The sequence below is a fragment of the Schistocerca serialis genome, chromosome 1 (genome assembly GCF_023864345.2).
Source record: "Schistocerca serialis cubense isolate TAMUIC-IGC-003099 chromosome 1, iqSchSeri2.2, whole genome shotgun sequence".
NCBI classification, from domain to species: Eukaryota; Metazoa; Arthropoda; class Insecta; order Orthoptera; family Acrididae; genus Schistocerca; species Schistocerca serialis.
The window spans coordinates 247,788,180-247,810,806 of NC_064638.1; the positions used below are offsets into that span (position 1 = coordinate 247,788,180).

A 22,627-nucleotide genomic window follows, 5' to 3' on the forward strand; every position below is an offset into this window, starting at 1 on the left:
CAAAACTTTCTTTGACGTGTGTACTAGCCTCTTCCGCCCCCCACCTCCGCCCTCTCTAGTTTCACCTGCATTTATTTTCGACATATATATTGTCACACCTTCTCCTCCCCTCTCTCGATCCATCTACTCCTCCTCCTTTCTGCCCATCCCTCTCCTGTCTCTGCCAATTGCTACCTCATCCCTCCCTTTCACCGTCTCCTCCTCCCCCATCTCTGCACATTTGCTCCTTGCCCCTCTCTCTACCAAGCTCCTCTTAGCCCCTTCTCTGCACATCTCTTCATTTCCCCCTCTCGTCTTTTCCTCCTGATGTGTAGGCTGCTACATAAAGGAGATCAAGAAGGCAGGCCAACTCTACTCCAACACAACATGACTGTCATGCAGGGCAGCCTATACACATGCCTGGAGCTCGGTAATCCTTTGTACCACTGATATGTAGGTTGCCCCATAAAGCTGGTCGATAAGACAGACCTAAGCCATCCCCACACAACACATCTGTTGTACAGGGCCGCTTATACACCAGGTTCTGAAAAAATGTATGTTTTTGCTTTTATCCCTCCCCAAGCTCTTCTGAGTCAATTACTTTTTAACTAGGGATTCTCATACTGAAAAAATTGACTTTCTCCATCAGGTTATGTACCAACACCATGCAACACTATTTGTAAACACTTATATATATATATATATATATATATATATATATATATATATATATTTCAGTATGCTGTATGTCTTATAATGATCAGAAAACAGATATAGCCTGCTGTTGTCTAATATTATTGTTGCTTTTGTCCAAAGACAGTTTTTATGCATCTCCCCACACTTGTTTGTCTTGAGCATTATTTTATATCTGCTTAGCTAGGGCAACTCACATCCATTTAAGTGTGTGTGCTGTATTACAGCCTTGGCCTACAACTTTTATTCCCAGTATGTGCTTCCATTACCAAACTGACGATTCCTTGACGCCTTTGTGCCCTATCAACTTGTCACTTACCTTAGTCAGGTTATGCCATAAACCTGTTCCCTCCCAAATTTATTTCTCATGACTCTATTTACTCTTCTAACCTGTAGTTATTCTTCTGTTTCAGAATCTTCTGATTTCCATTTTCCTACACTGCTTTTTGCCTGCATTTCATTTCCCAGCAAGATTACGCTCCTGACAAATACTCTCAGCAAAGACGTCCCAGACCACAAATTTCAAATAGAGGTTAACACATTTCTTTTTTGTAAACAAATATTTCTTGTTGTTGACAGTCTGCACGTTATTGTATGAACTAATACCCAAAAATATGGCGTAACACTCTACCGTATCTTCCTTCGTCGTCGGCGTTGTCGTTGTTGCCGTGAGGCACCGTTATACCAAGTGGAAAGGCGCGTCGATCTTAGAGCATGAGATATGGTAACCTTAAGTCATTGACAACACACAGCGGTCACGGTAGCTCCTGATTCCAGAATAGCTGCAGTTGTTAGGATCTACGAACTACATCCTCTTGACCAGGTCCCCAAAACTTAACTCGTAACGAGATCCCTTCGAAGCAAATTGTCATAACAATCGTCTATAAAGGCTTCGTACAACGAGAAGAAATGTTACAGTTTATGGAATAATAACAGATACGACCAAACTCTCTTCTTTCTTCTGTTTTATATAACATAACTTTGTTCACAGTTTTATTTCGCATTCACCACTCATTCACCGAAACCCTTTGCTGAACAGTTTTGGTTGCTTGACACCAACAGTCAATGATAATGATACAGTTTTTCTCCTTTTCATAAATTGAAGCCCGCTCTCCGCGATATAATTAAAAAAAACGGTCTCAATACCGCGTCCCTCGTGAGATGCGAATAGACTTATCCCGGAATTGACCGCCCTGTAGGTGTACTCAGTTTAATAACCACACTTCGCTATCCGCGATTTCGTGTAACTAAATGTCCATTTCTTAGTCTGATTGTATACCGTAGCTATTTAAAACTCGCCCCTAAATTTTTTCACAACGCACAATTAGCACTTCTTTACTTGTTTTTTTCTAAGAGTAAACGAAAAAAAAGACGTCGTATCATCGGCTTCATCGATATAAAACAAAACACCTTAATATGCCCAATTTTACCTCTTCTTATAGGATCGGCTACCTTGCTCATTAATTTACTACATATTATTTCCAATAACACTAAACAGGTATCGCCGTTATGTTTTAATTGTATTCAAAAGCATGTTATTATTATTATGACCGACCAAATCGTAACAAATCGCGCGGCTTGCGTTTTTAACGATAGCTTTACACTCGCCCAGCCTTTATTCAGGCAATATTATGTATAAATATACAAACAGGACCGAAGTATCGATCTTTCTACCGTAACCAATAGAGGCAAATACGCTATTCAAGTTCCGTTACATCTATCTTGACTCGTAATGTTACAACGCGACACTCTTAGCATGTACTCTTGCCGGCCGCGGTGGTCGTGCGGTTCTAGGCGCTCCAGTCCGGAGCCGCGCTGCTGCTACGGTCGCAGGTTCGAATCCTGCCTCGGGCATGGATGTGTGTGATGTCCTTAGGTTAGTTAGGTTTAATTAGTTCTAAGTTCTAGGGGACTGATGACCACAGCAGTTGAGTCCCATAGTGCTCAGAGCCATTTGAACCATGTACTCTTTGGCGTCACTCTGCTATACATATTTAGAAATAGAATTTAACAAAACAAATGTATGGGCATAACTAATAGTTATTAATCACCAGGACCAGAATGGAAACAATTAAAATAGTGTCTAACACAGATAACGATTTCTTAATTTCGTTATTTTAACCCTACATCTTGGAGTGTATGTAGCATTAATTTTCTATGAATATTTCATTACGTATTAGACAAGCAGACACAGTTTGTAACAGCCACATCCGATCAACTAATTATCGCAAGGGCAAGTGGGGAACTAGTTTATGAGGTTTTTATAAACTGTGTTCTTGGTAATACTAAGAGCTTGTGATATTTTAACCCAGTTTAATCTCATTCTTTCCATTTTTTCATTGGTCAATTTATCTGTCAATGCGACACAGCGGAAGATCATTCTATAAAATGAAACAGCTGCAATTCAAGAGAATAGTCTCGGATCCTGTGAAGAAACGCAGCAATCCTCTCTCTGACGCACTTGCACTTGCCTTAACGTATGTCAAAGTCAAACCCTTAGTGCGGTTTCTGTGATGGCATAATCCCATGATACTCAAGAACATACAGTGCACATGCATTAGTTTCTTTTGACACAAACAAAAGATTCACGCTTGTCTAATTTGCTGAAATGCCTCGAATCCACGAATTCATTTGTTCTTAAATTTTCTCGTTGTGTTTCACCAAGCGCATTCCCGCCACGGAGAGCCTGTTCACATCAAAAGAAAGCAACTGAAGCTTGGCGTGCAGAGGGCACATTGCGCTTGTCTGCCGGCTACAGTAGCGCCGCCAACGACTCGTTCTCCAGTTACGCCACCGCTGCACATTCAGAGTCCAGTTGCGCTCCGCGTGTTGCGCGGGCTGCATCAGCGCAGCAACAGGTGCGCGAGCTGGCTTCTCACCGTTCGCGAATACGTACCTGTCGGTGAATGGCGCGAGCACACAGTCATAGATGATACGGAGAAGTTGAAACGATACTGCTGTCTTACTGCACTGACGACAATGTTTTCCAGGTATCTTTTTCACTTTAAATGATGCATAATGACGCACATACCATTTATGTAATACCCCAAATAGACTCTATTTGTCGTCTCGTTGGATGAACGTGTTACTGCCATGCATTTTTAACTAGTGAACAATAGTGATTCTTTAAAAATCGAACTCACACGTAGAAAACACTTTCAAATATTTTTATTACTTCAGAAACAATTAATCTATTTTATGAAAAACACGTTTTTCAAACTTCTCAGTGTTTATGATGTTTTATCTCCTGAGCTAGAGTCAACCAATGAAATGACTTTGCATGTATATTCTATGCTATATGTGGATACTACCCGCAAAATGTGTTGCTAACAGAGTTGGTAGTAAGGAAATAATAATGTAAGATGTCATGTCTGATGCGTGAAACTTTAATAAGTGAACAGCGAAAATGTAGTAAGTGAAAAGCATCTTCCTTCCCATCATTCTGCAGAGGTGTGAGGGAGAAAAACGCAAGAAGAGATATGAAATTTTGTATGATGTTTGTTGGAAAACACTAAGAGCTCTGAATCCGAAATATTTTTGGAATACATTCTGTGTAATTTGTGTACCGTACGTTATGTTGCTTGAACATATTTACACAGTTTCTGATATTGATGTATGTCTCATTGCGTTAAACCTTCAATGTATGATCACACTTCTTAATGAGTACATTATGACAGCATTACAAATTTTTGTTCGATCAATATGTATATGAAATGGTGAAAATCTAATTTTTGTTGTTTCTGGAAGCCGTTAAATATGCAAACAAATAAAGATAACAATCATAAACGTTGCTGCCCTTGCACGAATTCCCCTGACTTCTGTACTAGCTACAGAGATTTCCTTATTTCTTGCTAATTTGAATAACCATATGACAACACATGGTTACCCAGATGCGTAAATTTAGCTTTCTAAATTTAGCTTTGTTCCTAGTGTTTGAGGTAAAAGGTTGAACCTCATTGAGATCCGTCAAGTGCTGTTATCTGTAGTATGAAGCAAGATGGGCTGAGAGCAAATATCGCGACTACAAGAACGTACATCTACATATACATTTAAGTTCCTGGCAGAGGGTTCATCGAACCACCTTCACATTTCTCTATTATTCCAATCGCGTATACGTGCGGAAAGAATAAAGACTGGACGTACTAATACAGCCTCTGTGCTGCTGTGTCTGTCAAATGAGACCAGCTTTCAAATATCGCAAGGATGTGTCTACGTTCTGTCAATTGGAGGGTTCAGCTACCACTATCTATTCTCCTTTCCCTGTTTCATTTTCGAAATCTGTATGGTAATGATTGTTGGTAAACCTCTCATATCATCATTTCGCAAAACCTGGATACGAAGAAGTTGTAGGTTTGCAGACAAATTTTGAAAAACTTGCGCTCTAAGAATTTCGAGAGTAAACCTCTTCGTGATGCAAGTTGTCTCCCTTGCAGCGTCTACCCCTGGAGTTTGCCAAGTGCCTCCGAAACACTGTCATGCCTACTAAACGAATCCCTGATGAAAGTGCCGTTATTAGTTAGTTCTTCACTATCTCTGTATTAATGGAACTTGATCTGGTGTATAGTATGAAAAATTGATAGAATAAGTGTTTTGTAAGCCACTGCTGTCACGGATGGATTACATTTCCTAATGATTCTCCCAACGAATGACAGCCTAATATCCGCTTTTCTTGCGATTCGTTGTATGTAGACAATCCACTTTAGATCACTCTGTATGGTTACTTCTAAGTATTTACGGCCGTTACTGTTTCTAGCCATTTATCACGTTATCCAGTTCATTAACATGTAAACCATAAGGCCCTCTAAAACTCCTTGACGTTATTCCCAAAACCTCGTGTATTAATCCGCTAGAATTACATTTTACTGGAGACATATGAGACTCAACGTTATCTTCCGTACGGATAGAAGCAGCAGCAATGAATTAACATTTGTGCCACAGCTGGGACTTATGCCTGCTGCTCTTGCTTACTAGGCAGATGTGCTAACTAGTACACAACCACAGCCTAGTAAGCAAGAGACTCAGGTTCAGCTGTGGCACAAATTTTAATTCATTATTTCAGCTTCTATCTTTATCGAAGATAGAGTTGAGATGTATACATCTCCACAGAAATGCAATTCCATTAGCTCAAAAGATCCACCTACACCTGAGGTACAGGCAGGGTTCCCCCATTACGTACAAAGCTGGGGTGCTCTTCCAATGTCACAGACACTTGGCAATAATGACAACATGAGAAGTGGAAAATGGGCTGAATGTGTGAATGGAAGGTAGTGTTAGGGAGAGTGGTAGGGTAGGGTAGTCCATGCAGATGTGGCCACCACAATGTGGTGTAGTGGTTAGCACCTCTGCCTAGTAAACAGGAGACCTGGATTTGAGTCTCGGCTGTGATGCAAATTTCAATACGTTGCCTTAGCTTTGTCCTTATTTATATATATTAAATATCAATGACGTTTGTTGGTTGTACGTCTTATTTCCTTCATTCCTTAATCAAAATTTTTTCTTAATCAAAATTAATGACTAACTTATCATTTTCAGGATTTTGTTCACCATTAATAACAAAAATTATACAACTACTTTGAAGTTATTGTTGTCATTAAAAAACTTTATTTTGAAGATATTTTATAAATCCAATTTAGAAGGTGCCATCTATTGACAAACTTTATGACTAACGTCCACGAAAGTTGATGCAGTTGTTTGTATTCTTTAAGCAAGGGTACTACCATGAGATTTCGGTCATACACCTCGATGTAAAGAATTTAGAAGGCGCCATCTATGGGCAATCTAATTTTATTACAATGTGCCACAGCTTTTTGTGTTGTTTACTTTTCTGATGCAAGCTTTGAGTACATCAATGTCCATCAGTTTAATTAACTTTTAACTTCGTCAATACTTCACAGCGTTTGTAGCGTTACATTACACTTGTCCTTATCTCTGCACCATAACCTACATATTTACTGTTATAGCTTAATTATTCAGTACTTTAGAGCATTTGCAATGTTACATTACATTTCTACTATGCTCAGTACTATTAATCAGCACCAAAATTCCTAAACACTGTAATTGTAATTTCATATCCAGTACCAAAGAAATCAGCGAATAAAATGTTCCGCAGTCATATTCAATGGCGATTTTATCTTCAACAAACGATGACTGTACAGCGGTTTATAAGTACGTCATTTCCAATTTATTTCTGAATCCGTGCAATTTGAGGAAGTAAACAACGTTCCATTATGTCCTGTAATATTTTTCAATTATTTAAACCCGTCCGGTTTACCACCTCATCAACTGCTGTTAAAGAAAGCAGCTATTATTAAGTTAATTTGAAATCTTGACGCTAATCTGCCATAACATTAGCGGTTACTCACTTAGGCGGGTACATCATCACCGCTAAATCCACTAACTCCGATAAAAGTATTCTCAAGTCTCCCATTAAACTCACACCTTGTGTTCCAATTTTGCCTTTCCAAATTATAAGACAACAATTTCCAATAAAAGTAGCCTTCGCTATTACCACTAATAAAGCAGACGGTCAAACGCTTCAAAGGGCATGATTGTATTCACCAGAAACAGTTTTTCCCATGGACAGTTATATATGTAGCTTTTTCATGAGTTCACAGAGTCAGTGGTCTTTATGTTTGTGCCAAGACATACACAGATAAAAGTAAACAATGATCACATTATAACTGCTAACACTCTTTTCAAAGAAATTGTGTAAATTAAAGAAGATCAAGAAAAAAAATTAATCTAATGAAGAAAATGTTCTTTCTTTGTATATTTTAGAAGTGAGTGCATGGTACATAACAATTTCGATTTCATACAGTTAGACTAATATTTCTTACTACTATTCAGCATATAGTATGTAGTATAAATATTTGCACTTACTTATTTCTCCAATACTACAGTACCTGTTGGTGACTGATCATTACACAATGCAAATTATTATTATGGATCAATTAGTTACCCCTACATTTGCAAATTGTCTTAATAAATGAAAACCACACAATAATGAGTTTTTTACAGGTTTTTTTAAGAATATCGTGTTGAGACATATCTACAAAGAAGTCCTGAATTCGAATTGAGTCGGATAATTTCTACGAACATGGACTGTAACACTGTCGTTTCGGGATTCACCTGTTTCCAGTGTCAATGGGTTTAGAGAGTAAGGGACGTTCTTTAGCTTATCCCTGAGTTCAGAAAATGTTTGCTCATGTACTTTCTTTATTTTATTTTATTTTTGTCGAGTAACCAGTCTTTTGACTGATTCGGTGCGGCTCACCACGAAGTTCTCTTCTGTGACATACATACTCCTCATCTCAGAGCAGCTCTTGCAATTTTAGGCCTCATTTATTTGCTGCATATATTTCAATCTCTATCATCCTCTACAGTTTTTGCTCTCTGCAGCTCCCTCTAGTGCAACACAGGCTATTCACTGATATCTTAACACATGTCCTACCATTGTGTCCCTCCTTCTTGTCAGTGTTTTCCATATATTTATTTCCTCATATATGCTACGGAGAACCTCCAGATCCCTTACTTTATCAGCCCACATAATTTTCATAATACTACTGCAGCAGAAAATTTCAAATCCTTCGATTCCCTTCTGCTCTTGTTTTCCTATAGTCCTTGTTTCATTACCATACAGTGTGGTGCTAAAGAAATTTCATCGTCAAGTTAAGGAATATATTTGTTACTGGTGTGTTTCTCTTGGCCAGGAACGCCCTTTTTGTCAGTGCCAGTCACCTTTTCATGTATTCCCTGCTCCGTCCGTCATGGGTTATCTTACTGGCTGGGTAATTTAATTCTTTGACTTCATCTACTTCGTAATCATGAATCTTGGTATTGTTTCACACTGTTCTCATTTCTACCATTATTCCGGCTACTTCTCATTACTTTCGTCTTTCTTCGATTTACTTTTACCCATATTCTGCTCTCATTAAACCGTTTATTCCTTTCAATAAATCCTAAATTATTCTTCAGTTTCACTCAGGATAGCAGTGTCATCAGAGAATCTTATCGTTTATATCTCACCGTGGATCTTGATTTCACTCATCAGCATCTCTTTTATGTCTGTAATTGCTTCTTAGGTGCATAGATTGTGCAGCAGGATCGAAATACTACAGCTCTGTCTTATACCCTCTTTATTTCGAGCACTTCGTTATACGCCTCCCACTCTTATAGTTCTCACTAAGCCCAGGTATATATTGTGTGTTACCCATCTTTCCCTGTAGCTTATCCCTACTTTTCTCAGAATTTCGAATATCTTGAACCATTTGACGTTGTCGAACGCTTTCTCCATGTCTTCAAATGCTTTTTATGAGTCTTGCTATTTCTTTAATCTTGCTTCCAATATCAACCGCAACGTCAGAACTGGATCTCTGATGACTTCCCTTTCCTAAAGCCAAATTGACCGTCATCTACCTGAGCCTTAGTACTTTCGCATCCCACATCTTTTTGCACTAGTTCTTCCTGACTGGCCTCTTCAGCTTCACCCTACTCTCCGTCTTTAGTACATTGCGATCTGACTTTACATCTGCTCCTGGGTGCGCCTTACAGTTCAGTATCCGACTCCGGAATCTCTGCCTGATCATGACGTAATCTAACTGAAATCTTCCTGTATCTTCCTGCCTTTTTCAAGTGTCTCTCTTTCTCTTTTGATTCTTGAACAGGTAATTCGCTATTACTAGTTGAACTTCATTTCAGAACTCAGTCACACGATCTCTCATTCCTAGTAACAAGCCCATATTCTCCCGTAATTCTTTCTTCTACTGATTCCTCTACAACCGCATTCTAACCCCTACGACTATTAGACTTTCATCTCACTTTACGTATTGGACTACCAGTTCAAATTCCTCATATAATTTATTTCTTCATCTTCTGCTTGCGACTCAGGTGTGTGCCTGAACTGTCCGTTGTTGGCACTGATGAGACCAACTCTATCACTGAACTGTTCATAGTAACTCACCCTCTTGCTACTTTCCTATTCATAACGAATCCTAGTCGCGTTACACAATTCTCTGCTGCTGTTGATATTACCCTATACTCAGCTGCCAAAAATCCGTGTCTTCTTACCATTTGACTTCACTGTCAACCATTATACCTATATTGAACCTTAGAATTTCCCTTTTCTGGTTTTCTAGTTCCCCAACCAGTCCTGTGGACGGTACCAAATTTTTCAACGTGCGAAAATATGTAGGTTTATTCTTCGCGTGGACACTAATACGTAGTACCCTAGTACTGAATTGCGAGCACCGACCAATCACAGTAAGGCTGCTTGTTCACTTTCGATGCAAGGCATGCTATCAGTGGGAACTTTAAGTCTGACAGCTGTCCAACTATGCGAACTGTGTTTGCGTTAAGTAGTACATAATAGCATCTCATGTTCGTGAACATGTGCGAGATTATTAGGTTTTTACAGTTATAACTGAGAAAAACAACGGCCGGCTCCATCATCATTTACTAAATTAAAGACGAGGTTTTTTAAGATTTTTATTCTTTTTGTATTAGTTTCCAAATTCTGACATACTTTATTGCAGTACCTTTAGATATAAAACGATCCCCTTTAAGCCTAAGTAATCAAATTTCACTACCAAAATTACGTAGAATAGATCTCTGTTGCCTTCACATACGGTGCCATACACAGACGGGAAAGTGTTGTTCTGATGCTTTCTTAAAGAGATCTATAAACTTAGTGTCGAAGTTCGAAATTTAGTGACTGAATTTTTCGGTTTAGGTGTTTTTGTTTGTTTTGAACAAACAATTTGAAGATCGAAAGTATGTTAGGATTGCTATTAACAAAATGGGATGAAGTGCAGATGAAAATAATAGAAGGGCATAAAGGACTGGGTGAATTGTTAGACGCTGTCATTGAATCATAAAAGAAAACATAAAATAACAGATATAAACTGTTTATGGAGAAGTAAAAGCCGTTGGCAAAAAGTATAGAAATTACAAAAAGTGTGTGGGATAGTAGGTAAGGTGGGTGAAAATGTAGATCAGACATTCGATATTTACAAAACAAGGAGACACAGAAAGTATTACTGTTGAAGAGGTAGAATGCTGAAGCCCAAGTTCTTGAGGATAACCAAGCGAGAGTAACAGTGAAGAATTAGTATGGTCAGATCTTCCACGAATGTAGTGGGGGCACTGAGGCAGAAGTAAAGAAAATTAAAAGGACCACCTCTCAAATTTAGAATAATGTGGATAACTTTGAACGAAACGTGGAAGACAAAAAAATTTGGGGGCATCTTCAGTAATGCAAGTACAGAGCTCGACAACATAGTTTGGGCTCTCAGTGTGCGAATAAACTCACTTACTGCAGTAAATATCATTAGAATCTGGGCAACAATTGAGTAGTCACAAGAGATTAATTAGTAACAGCGGCGTATGGACGATAAAGCATAAATTGACTGCCTGGAAAAACATATTCGAAGAAAGAGCAGATATTTGTTGCTATTAGACTACCAATGGAACCACTGTAGCTACGCCTCCAGGAACAATGGGCCGTCGCTGATGTCACAACTCATCGGTTACGAACATAAGCTCCAACGTAAAACTATGGCTGTTTCTACCGCAGAGTAAAGACTCAAAGCATTTTAACCGTTTCTCTTTTCTTGTCTTGAAAAACATTTTACAGTATATGATTCTGTTGAAATTGTGGAGTCCACCATTAAGAATAGTCATTACTATTTACCATCTTTGCTTTACTTTTTTGATTTATTGTAGCTGTTATTGCGTGTGTCTCTTGCAGGGGTGTGTTTTTAAGTATATGTGCAGTGTTTTATTAGGTGCATTCACGTGTTTTGTTGTGATATGTGGTAATCCGTGCTAAGTTGTGGCGTCAGCCATTGGGTTCCAAGCACCGACCAATCATAGCAACGGTGATCGGTCCCCATTGGTGCAAGGAACGCTATCGATGGGAACGTTGAATATGACACCTCTCCAACTTTCCGAAGTGTGTGTGTGGTGTCATATTTGTGGTGTCTGTTCTTTCAGACATGTCTGAAAGAATAGACACCCCATATTTAACTAACGCCGGACTGGCAAATGATTCCCTTGGTGCAGGTAACACACCACACTCGAACTCTTACGGGAATCGGCCAAACGCCGTTAGTAATTAGGTTAATGGGCAGGGGCATTACGTAAATCGAGAATTTGGTTCAAAATGGTTCAAATGGCTCTGAGCACTATGGGACTTAACTACTGAGGTCATCAGTCCCCTAGAACTTAAAACTACTTAAACCTAACCAACCTAAGAACATCACACACATCCATGCCCGAGGCAGGATTCGAACCTGCGACCGTAGCGGTCACGCGGTTCCAAACTGACGTGCTTAGAACCGCACGGCCACACCGGCCGGCTCCGAGAATTTGGGTCCGACAGGAGGCGTGCTAGGGTAGTCCGTGCAGGTGCGATGACCACTGTGTCCGGATGACTGCCGGCACCGTAGCTCAGCGTTTTCGACAAAGGATGATGATGACGATGATGATGATGTTGGTTTGTGGGGCGCTCAACATCGAGGTCATCAGCACCTGTACAAGTTCCCAGTCTTTCAAGTTCCAATCTCACCACTTCCAGAATGATGATGAGATGATGAGGACAACACAAACACCCTGTTCCCTGGCGCAGAAAATCCCCGACCAGGGTTGTAATCGAACCCGGAACCCCGTGATATAGAGGTAAAAAAATGGCTCTGTGGTTGGAGCATCTGCCTAGTAAGCAGGAGACCCGGGTTCAAATCCTGGCCCGATAAAAGTTTCCAACTCTTTTTGCATTGATGTAAATCTTTTCCCAACAGCAACTGTATTTCTTAATTCCTTTGTGTCTATGCGACCTGTGTTTACAGTCAGTAGAACGTCATGTTACAGCATCCTCGTCACAAAGTGAAAGTTTATTATGTTTTCAGAGTAACTTAGAAAAACAATGGTCCAGTCCATCATTCTTTACGAAATTAGATATGGAATTTTTTACGATCTCTATTTGTATTTTTTGTTTTGTTTTTGTTTCCTTTCCAAATTCTGACACGCTTTCTTTCGCTACGTTTGTGATTCATTTGAGTTTAAATAATCAAAAATCATGGTCAAATTTACGAAGAGTAGATCTATTGGAGCACTTTCCGTCACAACACACATGTGTCACGCTGGGTGGCAACCGGGATCTGTTCTGATCCATTACAGGTGATGTGATGTGCATCCCGACATGATTCCTAGCAGTGTTTAAGTGTCTATGCCTATATTCTCTTGTATGACAGACATTTCCTTTACACCACAAAAAGCTACTATTAAAAACATATTGTTGTGCTGTAGTCTTTTACGATATAGCGCCATCATTTGGCGGACATACAGCTCAAATCAATAAAAAGCATGTGTCAATGATTACAGTTGCCACAAACAGAATTTTTTTAAAGTCTGTGGAAACACATGGGCCTAAAGTATGGAACGACATCTTCCAGCTCTCTCCTCCTCGCTGTGCAACCCCTCCCCCCCCCCCACCCCTTCCACCTCTCTCTCTCTCTCTCTCTCTATTATGAGAAGATGACCACACAGAAATATTTTCTTCTGAAAGCCAATCACCGGTGTGCTCTCATTATGTCACAATAGAGGGTAATTTACTGTCATCTCGCACTATTGTATGCTGGATTATATCGTTCCTTGTTTTAGACCTATGGGTTTCCACAGCGCTAAGAATACGTGTTTGAGGTACTGTATATTGTAATCATAGACACGTGAATTGTGCCCCATTGATCTACAACGTCGGCCAGATGATGGCAGTATCTCCCAGCTAGTATCAGCAGAATAATGTATTACATAATTGCACGTTTTGTTGGTATAATGAAGTGCCTCTCATACAACTTATCAAGGCTGTGGAGCACAATTTAAAAATAACTTTTACTGTAAACTCTGGTTACATGACGTGTACTGTATCGACCAGCCTAAGAGAAACGGCGTTATACGCGGTTTTGCAATTAACACTATCCAGTGACTGTAATTCTGCGACGTGAAATTTTTGCAGCAATTCGTGAGCAATTAATTGATTTTATCACTTTTTTATGGTTATTCTCTGGTGTTAGAACGGTCTATTACTGTTTATGGCGAGTACATGTCAGTGGTTTCACTTTTCATTTTTTTCAGAAATTTAATTTTTGTATGATCTAATCTGAATGAAAAAGGAAATATTACTGAGGGAATCTGAGGCACGCAAAATTTATTCTTGAGCACAGAATCTCATAACCTGTGTCGTGATCTGTCTTCTACACTTGAAGAGAGAGTTTCAGGAGCATAGCCGTAATGTTCCATGTTTTATCTGCAACATGTCGACATGCGCCAATTGACTGCGTCACTCCTTTCATGATGCCGTTTTGTGAACATATGGTTAAATTAAGGAAGAAACCCGCACTTAATCGTTTTGAACAGTATATTATTATTGTACATTTCGCATCACTGGTACTGATGACAGAAATTCTGTATTTATTTCATTATTTTCTTTGCACGCTCGACATTCTATCCCAAATAATTATTTGAATATCTCGCACGCACTATCACGTCATCTGTCGTCGTTCCTTTTGCTGTTATCGTCCGGATCGCACCAACTTAGCGTCCCTTCCGCCGTGGGTGTGTCTACTTCGGTCGCACGCTTTGATCACATGGACAGCAGACAGACCAATTTATTGAGACCAATGAAACGTGATCTTTCCCCGTGATCGTCGTACAAGTGCAGCATTCTTTTGGAGACTTCCTTCCTTCTGCGGTGCCTTAACGACCGAACGTCAAAGGTGTACAGAGTTTAGGGCGATTTTAGATATCCATATATGTATGAAGAATTCCAATCTGTGGATTAATAACAATGTCGGGTGACACCTATGGTCTCTCAAGATGTGGTCAACTAACCCACCGACAAGAAAATAAAGATGATAGGTATCATACTTGGTTATTTGCAAACTTAGGAGAAATCCGACGAACGTACTGTTTCCAACACTATCTCAACGGTAATAGGAAACACTGAAAGCTGATAGAGCTAAAGAGGAGAATGATGAATCATACGAACATCCGACATAGTGCCAGTAGTGTCAGTGTCGTCGTAACTGCCGTCTGCGTCACGTCTGCTGTGCAGCGAGCTACGTTAATTTGAGTATTAACTGAATTTTTCTTACTTGTCACTTCTTCTTCCGTGTGTTTTTGCTTTTAGGAAGTTTTACTTGTCGAGTGCTAGTAATAGTGTTCCATAGATTTCGTGTTTTTTTTAATACAGTTAGAGAGAGTCTCTTTAGTCAGCCTTAGTGCCAGTAGTGCTAGTGTGTGTTTGAATACAATCCAGAGACAGGTAGTGCTATTTTCATTGTTTTCTACAAGAAGTGCCTACTAGCCACAGTTTAGTCAACTGTCAGTCTCCTTTAGTGAATTTGCAATCTAGTTAAAAGTTGATTAACTCCCTACAGTAAATGGATTTCTTAGGATGGGTAGGATGTGTGACTGCTGTGTACGGACGCAGGAGGAGCTGGCCACTGTTCGCGAACAGCTGAACGTGTCAGCCGTCTTCATGCTGTCGCCTCGGAGTGTAGCGGCAGTGGGGAGTCTGGTGCGTCGCATGGTACACCCCAGGTGTTAAATGCTTCACCCACTGCCCCTGCTGTCGAGACATCTTCGCGGGTACCGGACCCGGGAGGGCCACCCTCTCCCCAAGGGGAGTGGCGGGTTCAGCGGCGTCCGCGGCGCACGAGGCGGTGGGTCAATGTGGATGCTGGCCGTGTGGCATCCCCCGCTCTGACTGTGAGTGGACATGTGGGCGCTCCTTCAGCAAGGTGCGAGCAGGCACACGGGGTGAGGGGTTTATTAGTGATTGGGAGCTCCAACGTTAGGCGGGTGATGGAGCCCCTTAGGGAAATAGCGGAAAGGTCAGGGAAGAAGGCCAGTGTTCACTCTGTCTGCTTGCTGGGGGGTCTCATCCGAGGTGTGGAGGAGGCCCTGCCGGCAGCGATAGAGAGCACTGGGTGCACCCGACTGCAAATTGTTGCTCATGTCGGAACCAATGACTCCTGCCGTCTGGGTTCAGAGGTCATGCTCAGTTCATACAGGCAGTTGGCGGAATTGGTGAAGGCGGAAAGCGTCGCTCACGGGGTGGAATCAGAGCTAACTATTTGTCGTATCGTTCCCAGAACCGATTGCGGTCCTCTGGTTTGGAGCCGAGCGGAAGGCTTAAAGCAGAGGCTCAAACGATTCTGCGGAGATCTGGGGTGCAAATTTCTCGACCTCCGCTATCGGGTGGAGAAATGTAGGGTCCCCCTGAATAGGACAGGCGTGCACCCACGCAGGAAGTCGCTGCAGGGGTAGCGGAGTACGTGTGGATTGCACATGTGGGTTTTTTAGGTTAGAGAATTCCCTCCCTAGGCTCGACAAGATGCCTCCTGAGACGCGGCAATGTAGGAGTAGGCAAAATGTAAAGGGAAATAAGAATATTAATGTGCTAATAGTAAACTGCAGGAGCGTCTATAGAAAGGTCCCATAACTGCTCTTATTAATAAACAGTCATAATGCACACTTAGTACAAGGGACAGAAAGTTGGCTGAAACCAAATGTAAACAGTAATGAAATTCTAAGCTCAGATTGGAATGTATACCACAGAGACAGGCTGGAAAGTGAAGGGGGAGGCGTGTTTATAGCGATAAGAAGTGCAATAGTATCGAAGGAAATTGACGGAGATCCGAAATGTGAAATAATTTGGGTGAAGGTCACGGTTAAAGCAGGCTCAGACATGGTAATTGGATGTCTCTATAGTCCACCTGGCTCAGCAGCTGTTTTGGCTGAGCACCTGAAGGATAATGTGGAAAATATTTCGAGTAGGTTTCCCCACCATGTTATAGTTCTGGGTGGAGATTTTAATTTTCCGGATATAGACTGGGAGACTCAAACGTTCATAACGGGTGGCAGGGACAAAGATTCCAGTGAATTTTTTTAAGTGCTTTATCTGAAAACTACCTTGAGCAGTTAAACAGAGAATCGACTCATCGCGATAACATATTAGACCTTCTGGTGGCAAACAGACCCGAACAATTTGAAACAGTTAACGCAGAACAGGGAATCAGCGATCATAAAGCGGTTACTGCATCGAAGATTTCAGCAGTAAATAGAAATATTAAAAAAGGTAGGAAGATTTTTCTGTTTAGCAAAAGTGACAAAAAGCAAATTTCAGAGTACCTGACGGCTCAACACAAAAGCTTTGTCTCAATTACAGATGGTGTTGAGGATCAGTGGACAAAGTTCAAAACCATCGCACAATATGCGTTAGATGAGTATGTGCCAAGCAACATCGTAAGAGATGGAAAAGAGCCACCGTGGTACAACAACCGAGTTAGAAAATTGCTGCGGAAGCAAAGGGAACTTCACAGCAAACATAAACATAGCCAAAGCCTTGCAGACAAACAAAAATTACGCGAAGCGAAATGTATTGTGAGGAGGGCTATGCGAGAGGCGTTCAATGATTTTGAAAGTAAAGTTCTATATACTGACTTGGCAGAAAATACTAACAAATTTTGATCTTATGTCAAAGCGGTAGGTGGATCAAAGCAAAATGTCCAGACACTCTGTGACCAAAATGGTACTGAAACAGAGGATGACAGACTAAAGGCCGAAATACTAAATGTCTTTTTCCAAAGCTGTTTCACAGAGGAAGACTGCACTGTAGTTCCTTCTCTAGATTGTCGCACAGATGACAAAATGGTAGATATCGAAATAGACAACAGAGGGATAGAGAAACAATTAAAATCGCACAAAAGACGAAAGGCCGCGGGACCTGATGGGATACCAGTCCGATTTTACACAGAGTACGCGAAGGAACTTGCCCCCTTCTTGCAGTGATGATTCGTAGGACTCTAGAAGAGCGTAGCGTTCCAAAGGATTGGAAAAGGGCACAGGTCATCCCCGTTTTCAAGAAGGGACGTCGAACAGATGTGCAGAACTATAGACCTATCTCTCTAACGTCGATCAGTTGTAGAATTTTGGAACACGTATTATGTTCGAATATAATGACTTTTCTGGAGACTAGAAATCTACTATGTAGGAATCAGCATGGGTTTCGAAAAAGACGATCGTGTGAAACCCAGCTCGTGCTATTCGTCCACGAGACTCAGACGGCCATAGACACGGGTTCCCAGGTAGATGCCGTGTTTCTTGACTTCCGCAAAGCGTTTGATACAGTTCCCCACAGTCGTTTCATGAACAAAGTAATAGCATATGGACTATCAGACCAATTGTGTGATTGGATTGAAGAGTTCCTAGATAACAGAACGCTGCATGTCATTCTCAATGGAGACAAGTCTTCGGAAGTAAGAGTGATTTCAGGTGTGCCGCAGGGGAGTGTCGTAGGACCGTTGCTATTCACAATATACATAAATGACCTTGTGGATGACATCGGAAGTTCACTGAGGCTTTTTGCGGATGATGCTGTGGTATATCGAGAGGTTGTAACAATGGAAAATTGTACTGAAATGGAGGAGGATCTGCAGCGAATTGACGCATGGTACAGAGAATGGCAATTGAATCTCAATGTAGATAAGTGTAATGTGCTGCGAATACATAAAAAGAAAGATCCTTTATCATTTAGTTACAATATAGTAGGTTGGTAACTGGAAGCAGTTAATTCCATAAATTATCTGGGAGTACGCATTAGGAGTGATTTAAAATGGAATGATCATATAAAGTTGATCGTCGGTAAAGTAGATGCCAGACTGAGATTTATTGGAAGAATCCTAAGGAAATGCAGTCCGAAAACAAGGGAAGTAGGTTACAGTACGCTTGTTCGCCCACTGTTTGAATACTGCTCAGCAGTGTGGGATCCGTACCAGATAGGGTTTATAGAAGAGATAGAGGAGATCCAACGGAGAGCAGCGCGCTTCGTTACAGGATCATTTAGTAATCGCGAAAGCGTTACGGAGATAACAGATAAACTCCAGTGGAAGGCTCTGCAGAAGAGACGCTCAGTAGCTCGGTACGTGCTTTTGTCGAAATTTCGAGAACATACCTTAACCGAGGAGTCAAGCAGTATATTGTTCCTTTCTACGTATGTCTTGCAAAGAGATCCTGAGGAAAAAATCAAAGAGATCAGAGCCCATACAGAGGCATACCGACAATCCTTATTTCCACGAACAATACGAGACTGGAATAGAAGGGAGAACCGATAGAGGTACTCAAGGTCCCCTTCGCCACACACCGTCAGGTGGCTTGCGGAGTATGGATGTAGATGTAGATGAAATAATTACAGTATTTGAGCATGTATGATGAGCTTTGAATGAACACCTTCCAGTGGCTCACAGAATAGGTGTCACATGCAAGTGGAAACAAAACAGCAACTACAGCAATCACTCACGGAAAGTGAGCTACAACTCCTGATAGCTTAATAGAAATAGGTGGTATTGTTTTGTAACCAGACTACTCACATTATCTAATTTCTTCTGATTTTTATTTGGGGGCCTTTTGTACGAGACAACTGTCCACATTTATCTCTTGTCAAAATCGAATACGAATCAAGCGTCTTAACCAATAAACCTCGTCGCTGGTATTTTCGCAAGAGTACGACATAAGTTGTTTCGAATATGCCATCAATTCTTAGAAGCTGACAGATGCCTCTTTTTATGAGCTTAAAGAGGAAATTACTCTCGTTTTTTCTGTTTAGATTTTTGTAAACGGTAATTGACCGATGGTAGGTCCGAATTTTTTTCATTTTTAAAGTGTACATTTTTACACAGGGTTCTCTGTCGCAAATTTGTAAGTTTGCCATTCTGTTGCTGTTTGAATGTTGTATCATCGGTGTCTGAAAAGATTAGATAAAATTAAATTTGCATCGTGTATTGATGCACACACGTACGTGATGAATTAGTAAATCGAGACGAATGTCGTCGAGCAAATATAGAGAATAAGAAAAAAATACACAATAAAAAGTTATTTCTCTGGTGACGTATTGTACCTATGTATCTGAGTTATCTTTCTGGCCAGTGACAACACTGCGTAGTACACGATCAGGCTGTTACAGAAACGCCAGAGACAGGAATGTTGACATTGAGTGGGAACTTTAAGCTCTTCAAGCTGCACACTTGTTGGGGGATTTACACAATGGGCAAAATAAAACTGGCTCAGAAAATATTTAATGCAGTTTAATACAGACAATCCAACTGACATCACCTGCCCTGGGTGCAAGTGATGTAAGTTGTATTGCCTGTTTTAAGCAGCATGAAATATTTTCAGAGCCCGTTTCATTTTCTCTCTCTGTACAACCAATTCTTATGGAATCCAACCAAAAATTACTTAGCTGCGTGTACTACTTCGGTAGCTTGCATCAGAGCTGTTTCTGTGATGGGAACGTATTTAAATATCCATTGCTAAATTCTTATGATCTGGATCCTGATTAAGATTTGCAGTATATACTTGAACATACAGATTATCGTTTCCAGCTGTGTAGTGCCTGCCGAAGTGGCCGTGCGGTTAAAGGCGCTGCAGTCTGGAACCGCAAGACCGCTGCGGTCGCAGGTTCGAATCCTGCCTCGGGCATGGATGTTTCTGATGTCCTTAGGTTAGTTAGGTTTAACTAGTTCTAAGTTCTAGGGGACTGATGACCTCAGCAGTTGAGTCCCATAGTGCTCAGAGTCAGCTGTGTAGTAGCTCTGCGATGCTACAAAGATATGACTGGTAAGCTTACTTATATCACGGATGGAACTGTTTGTGGGACTTCAGTCATTAGCTAAATGACGTAAATCCAAGATACGATAAGATGGCTACTTTTTCTGCAGAAAAGAACGTTATTGTTGCCATCCAAGAAAGGACCACAGAATGTTAGAGGCGGTAGTCTATCAGCTAGAAGAAATTTTGTAGTAGGCAGTGTCAATGGGTATCCAACACCAGATTCGCAAGAATGCATGGCAGGAATGTCGAATAGCAACAGAGTTAGCGCCGTACGTTGTCCCTCAAACATTGGACCAGCTCTTAAGCTAGCTGCTGATTCCACTGTTCGTGCTGTTGGTGACACATTTCGTTTATCCTGCCTGCCACGTTAGCTGTTGTTATCTTTGTTTCCTGTCATACGAGCTGTTGTTAACAAAAAGTAGCTGAATTCCTTCCAATGGTCCAGTAGAGCTTACTGGTACCGATCGACCGCCGTGTCATCCTGCATCATTGGCTTCACTGGGTGTGGTATAGAGGGGCGTGGTGTTAGCACACAGCTCTCCCACCATTGGTGTTCTTCGTGTCCCAGAGCCGCTACTACTCGGTCAAGTAGCTGCTCAGTTGGCATCAAACGACTGAATGCATCCCGTTTCAGTCATCCTCAGATGGAACAGACCCTGGCATTACCAGGAATCGAACCCGGGTCCCTCACTCGGCAGTCGGACGCGCTGGCCACAAAGCTACGAAGGCGTACCGTTTTTGCCATAGATTCAATCAATACGAATGAATAATTCAATACAAAACACGGGTTGTCACAAAGAAATGACCTGCAAGTGAGTTATAAATGTCGAGAGTTACAGAACGCCGGCCGGAGTTCTAGGCGCTACAGTCTGGAACAGCGCGACCGTAACGGTCGCAGGTTCGAATCCTGCCTTGGACATGGATGTTTGTGATGGTCTTGGGTTAGTTAGGTTTAAGTAGTTCTAAGTTCAAGGGGACTGATGACCTCAGAAGTTAAGTCCCAAAGTGCTCGGAGCCATTTGAACCATTTGAAGTTACAGAACTGTGTGTCGACGACGCAGTACACAGTGTTTTGTATTGAATTATTCATTCGTATTGATTGAATCTATGGCAAAAACGGTCCGCCTTCGTAGTTTTGCACACCAGTGTAGTTTCCCTTGGCACAGTCAGGTAAAGCAATACGTAAAAATATGTTGACATGTTTGTGGCCAGAGCGTCCGACTGCCGCGTGGGGGACCCGGGTTCGATTCCTGGTAATGCCAGGGTCTGTTCCATCTGAGGATGACTGAAACGGGATGCATTCAGTCGTTTGATGCCAAATGAGCAGTACTTGACCGAGTAGTAGCGGCTCTGGGACACGAAGAGTACCAGTGGTGGGAGAGCTGTGTGCTAACACCACGCCCCTCTATACCACACCCAGTAAAGCCAATGATGCAGGATGACACGGCGGTCGATCGGTACCAGTAAGCTCGACTGGACCATTGGAAGAAATTCGGCTATTTTTTGTGCAAAACTTAAGGACGAAAGGAATTTTCTCTTGATGTGTCACGATCAAGTAAACAAAGCTCGGTGAAACGTGGACCATACATGGAAACAACTGTTACTGTATAGTAAAGAAGGCAACCGAAAGCCATAAAGAATGAGACGAACAGAAATGCTACTTTTATTCAAAGCCAATAATGATATTGAAGTCACTGCGAGCTACATTGAAGCTCAAAAGAAACCGGTGTGGGCATACGTATTCAAATACAGAGATGTGTTAAAATGCAGAATACGGCACTGCCGCCGGCAACGCCTATACAGAGTGATTCAATAACTATTTCCACCATGAATAATTCCGAAAGTATGGTAGGAGGTGAAAAGGTATTGGACTAAAGTTACATGGGACAACGGGGGCTATATTATGACGTTGGTTTTCTTTGTTTCTATTGGGATAGCGTGACAGATATGAAGGTAAACATTGATTTTTAAAATGGCATGCCATAGTTTAGTACTTATTTTCTGATAGCGGCTATCGAGGCGAATCCAGTCATGTGTAACAATGTAGTTGAAGGTCACAAGGGTGGCATGTACGTTCGTTTACAGAAGGTGTTCGAAGTGATGACCATTGGTATCAATGTAGTCCTGCAATCTTCTTATCATGGATTGAGTGGTATTCCTTATCACTTCAGCAATTATCGAAGCACATGCTCTGACAATTCTGTCTCGTACACCTTCAGGTGTAGTCGGAACGTCTTAATAAACAATGTCTTTTACAAATGCCCACAATAAAAAATCCGGTGGCGTCAAGTAT

General features: G+C 41.2%; 1 protein-coding gene across 1 annotated transcript in view; it reads left to right on the top strand.

Annotated features, from left to right (window-relative positions):
* The first annotated feature begins 3,590 nt into the window (after positions 1–3,590).
* The window catches only part of LOC126457240 (tachykinin-like peptides receptor 86C), a 1,093,631-nt gene continuing 1,074,594 nt past the window's right edge, over positions 3,591–22,627 (top strand). Inside the window, exon 1 of the mRNA XM_050093388.1 lies at positions 3,591–3,662. The gene's annotated coding sequence lies outside the window, so the exon portion shown is untranslated. The remainder of the gene's footprint in view (positions 3,663–22,627) is intronic.